The 4,900-nt window shown below is 34.7% G+C and overlaps 1 long non-coding RNA gene across 1 annotated transcript in view; it reads right to left on the minus strand.

Moving 5' to 3' along the window:
• The window catches only part of LOC141583763 (uncharacterized), a 259,520-nt gene that overhangs the window by 124,124 nt on the left and 130,496 nt on the right, over positions 1-4,900 (minus strand). The gene's annotated exons all lie outside the window — the stretch shown is intronic.

Below are 4,900 nucleotides of genomic sequence, written 5' to 3' on the forward strand. Positions count from 1 at the left end.
TGCAAATCCTCCACTGTCTATGGAATTTTCCAACTCACCACCAGCAATTTTTGAAAGCAAAGGGTGATCTAATCCATTGATTTCTCAAGGCATGATCCCAGAATCTCCTGCAATAATCACTCAGGGTTCTTATTCAAATGCTCACCTCATTGTTGCCTAATTAAATTACCTAGGCTAGAGTCTGGAAATCTTTATTATCACAGCTTTTCTAGGTGATTGTTTTGTACCAACTCATTTAACTGGTTTGTTTACCCATTCCAGCATCCTTGCAATCCAGAAAACTAGTAACCACACTTGCAACCCCAGACAAGAATACTGTGGTGGCTGAAATCCCAATTGAGTGGGTTTTCCCTCTTTTTTTTTTTTTTTTTTTTTTGGTGTAATCTCCCATCTCGGATCCAACTTATTTGCGTTTAAACTTTATTTAGTGTTTGCAGATATAACATAGAGAAATTTTTATGTTGTTAAGAAACAAAGTAGGAAGTTAATTTGTGTATACTGTAACACTGATCTTATCTGTGAGGCAAAAATATTCATGAAAAATTCCTGAAAGAAAATAAAACCATATATTAGACATTTATGCCTTCATGAGGTTAAGATGATTGTTGATTTTATGCCTCTTTCTCTTTTTCCACAGTGTGCCTCCTCTCAAATAAGAACATATTTTATCATTAAAAATAACACAATAACTTCATTTAACATGAGATAAAATTAAAATAGAAATACCTAGAGCTGTAAGTGACCTGCAGAGAGCTTTCAAAGCCTTTGATGAATTGTATTTTAAAGAATATTTAACAATCATTTTTGGCTCTTGACTCCCAGATAGTATGGATATTCTCAATAATCTCTGACTCTATTTGATATCTGAAGATGTCCTTTGATCGTCAACCTTTGCCCTGATTTTCCTGAAAACATTAAGTCATCAGAAACTGCCTTAGGAACACAAAGGGTTTGGAAGCTTTAAGTTTGAGGAATCAATGGAAACTACAGTTGATAACAACATGTGTTGTAATTTTTTATGATATTATAGCATATATATTTCTCATGTCACTAAATGGATTTTAGAAAAATCATTGAACCAAAAGGTCCCTGACACTAAAATCATCACAGCATTGATGTGTTTTGTTCAGATTATGAATCTGCATCAAATCACTCAAAATATGTTTTTGGTCATGATACATTTAGTTTTTATCTTTTAGGTTTCATTTTGTTTTTAATTGACATGAAATAATTGAGTATATTTTTGGTGTACTGTGTGTTTTGATTTATTTATGTATTGTATAATGATCAAATCAGGGTAATTAGCATATCCATCACTTCAAACACTTTTCATTTCTTTGTGGTGAGAACATTCAAAATCCTCTGTTCTAGCTATTTTGAAATAAACAATACCTTATTATTAACTATAGTTACACTAATGTGCAATAAAGCCTCAGAATTTATTCATCCTATCTGACTGTAACTCTCTTTTAACCAACTTTTTTCCATCCCCCTCTCCCCACTATCCTTCCCAGCCTCTGGTAACCACTATTCTACTCTCTACTTCTAGGAGGCTCTGCTCCCTATCTCCTCAATTTCCTCCTCCTCTAATCTCATTGTCCTGTTATATAATTAGTCACACTTAGGGAAAGCAGTGATAAGGGGCAACATAAGTTTAGGTGAAAAAAACCTACTTTCAGTCCTCATGAAGATATCGCTCTCAAGGCTCATGATTCATATGAAAGAGTTTATGAGAAAATAATCAAAACACCAACTTTTTAAACAGAAAACTTGTAATAACAGATGAGTTTGAACAAATGTTTATGAAAGTGCCAATTCAAGTACTCTTCTCATTCCCCTGTCCCACCTTAGAAGATATAGTCCCTGCAGGTCCTATTTAACATAGAGAAAATAAACATCCATCAGACTTGGATAATCTTAGGAAACTCTTATAGAACTGAGTATCAAAATATTTGCAGATGAATCTGAACCCTCAACAGGGTACTGATATATCACCTGACAATCTCTCCACTTTCTTCCTCAATAAATCAGGTGGCGTCCAAATGCTAGATAAATTCTAAACTTAGAGAAAGAAAAAGGCTGAGAAAATGAAATAGCAAGTAACTACTGGTAATACACAGGAAAACACCAGATGATAGAAGGCTCTAATTGTGCCCAATCCTGGACACCAGGAATAACAGCCCCAGAAAAGTTCCCCACTCTTCTAGTAGCTTATTATAGTTCCTCCAATTTTAGTTAAACCACTCTTAATAAAATTCCTTATGCATTTTTTATATTATAATTTTCTATTTCTTTCATAGAGTAACATATCTTTACATCAATTCCTAAAATATTTCATTTTTGGCTTTAGAAAAGATAAGCTGATTCAGAAAACAAGAGTGTTAAATGGCACTCTTCCTAACTCTAAGTTCAGTTATATCATGTTTTCTTGAAATCAGCCACAGTGAGAGTACTTTAAACTATGAAAATAAACCATCACTCCACATCAGAACTCTCACCCTCAGCTTCCACCTGGCTTAGCTGCCCAGACCACCATTGTTTGTACAGTTCCATGTTTGACTAAAGCATGGACACGGTCCGATAACCGTGCTCCCGTGGCCTGGGTCTTAGCACAGACGTTCTTAACTGGTTCCCACTGGCAGCATGATCTAGATACAACATTGCAGCTTGGAAAGACAAGAGAACGCCAAATTTCCCACTTATGAGAATTCCAAAGTGACCCAAAATGTAACTCAAAGAATACCCTCCTTCTATCTTAATTCAGAGGAACAAGAAGACAAAGGTGAAAAAGAATACAGATGAGGAGCAAGTGATAACAAAAAGAAGAAATAGGAGAGAAAAATAAAGAGAACGAAAAAAATGGCTTGTTCTATTGTTTCCACAGTGGTCAAAATGCGTAGCTATTATTCATTCTTTGTTTCAGAGGGACTTACGCTGTGAATTTTATTTATCTGTTTCTCTTTTTTACACTGGTGTTAGAGTATCCTACAACATGCCTAATTATTAGAACAGACAAATTCCAGACCACACTTAGCTTCTATATCTCCAAATCTAAGACTGTTCACTCCCTTGAGGCCCCTAATGCAATTAATGAGATGTAATAAAACATTCTACATCCAAGAATCAAAGGAAACAAATAAGGGATTCTCAGATGCAAAAGAAGCTGCCATCGACAAAACAAGATTAGGGAAAAGATATTGAACTTGAATCATTCTTTTTGGAGAAATCCAAGAATTTAGATTAGACTCATTAAAAAGATGCTTTTAGATACATTAAATTTCTTATGAAATGGCTAACGGTTATAATTTCTCAAGGATTCTTAGATATAGTTTATCTCAGTTTAGTACTAGTCAAAAACTCATATCTTTTTAAAGTACATTCTCTTGAAACTTTTAAATATCGGAAACGTAGCCAAAAATAAAAATTTCTCTCAGGCAGTTCAGACTAGATGGTTTCATAAATTATATCAATGGCACAGAACATACTCTGTAGTCTCAAGATACAGGGTGATTTCTATAAGTGCATGTGTATTTCATTGGTGTATTGTGGGTATCCCTGCGAATCATAACAAAAAGGAGGTGAAGCTGAAGTATGTGTATTATAATTTGCAGTTTGCTTCATGTTTCCAGTGTGTTTCTGCTTTGATATTCTGTTCAAACAAGCAAAAATAAGGAATTCTCAGTTACTCTTGGTAATATCACAGAAATTTTTCTAGTAAAAAACAGAATAAAAAACTATAAAATGGAAGTCTCCAGTCGGACAGGGATCTTGGTCTATTTTGTTTACTAATATATACTTGGTGTTTAGAATAGTGCTTGGGAGAGTAGACACTAAATAAATATTTGTTGAATGAATGATTAAACAAATAAATAGAAATTTCAGATTAATAATCTCTACTAGTTTTCTGTAGGTTTCATTGTAGTTCGATTGAACCCACATGATTATATTTTCCCTTTCTATTTTCCATAGTAAATGTAAATTTCTGTCACAGAGAAGTAAAAAAAAATCTTTGGAACTTCATAGTTTTCGTGATTTAACATTCTGCAGATCAAAACCTCTTCTTCATAAGAACTCCTTCTCACCTAAAAAGTACATCATGTCAGAAAATCCCTTAATAAGGAGCATATCTAAGTAAAATTATATCAAGAGGCCAATTTATATTTACAATTTTGCTTATTAAAATTTGTATTTATGTTGCTTATTTCTGCCACATATTTTTTTCTATTAAAAAAAGCACAGCCAATCAAAAACAGAAATAAGGACAAACTGATTTGAAGGGAACAGCCCATGCCCTTTTACTAAGTACCTGAACTTATTTTTTTTTTTTTTTTTTTTTTTTTTTTTTGAGACGGAGTTTCGCCCTTGTTACCCAGGCTGGAGTGCAATGGCGCGATCTCGGCTCACCGCAACCTCCGCCTCCTGGGCTCAGGCAATTCTCCTGCCTCAGCCTCCTGAGTAGCTGGGATTACAGGCACGTGCCACCATGCCCAGCTAATTTTTTGCACTTTTAGTAGAGACGGGGTTTCACCATGTTGACCAGGATGGTCTCGATCTCTCGACCTCGTGATCCACCCGCCTCGGCCTCCCAAAGTGCTGGGATTACAGGCTTGAGCCACCGCGCCCGGCCCGTACCTGAACTTATTTGAGATTTTCAGCCCTCTCAAGAAGCTGTGAATACATGAAACACAAAGAAGTAATAATTTCTTAAAGGAAGAAAAGACAGATATGAAAAGCAGAAGAAATACCATATCTATTCTGGAAATCTATTAGGAAGTATTTTGTTGAAACTAGTTAATGAATACTTTGGGAATACACATATATATTTCTGTGTGAAACACAAAGAAGCAATCATTTCTTAAAGGAAGAATAGACAGATATGAAAAGCAGAAGAAATGCCATA

This window comes from Saimiri boliviensis, chromosome 2, assembly GCF_048565385.1.
Source record: "Saimiri boliviensis isolate mSaiBol1 chromosome 2, mSaiBol1.pri, whole genome shotgun sequence".
Taxonomy (NCBI): Eukaryota; Metazoa; Chordata; class Mammalia; order Primates; family Cebidae; genus Saimiri; species Saimiri boliviensis.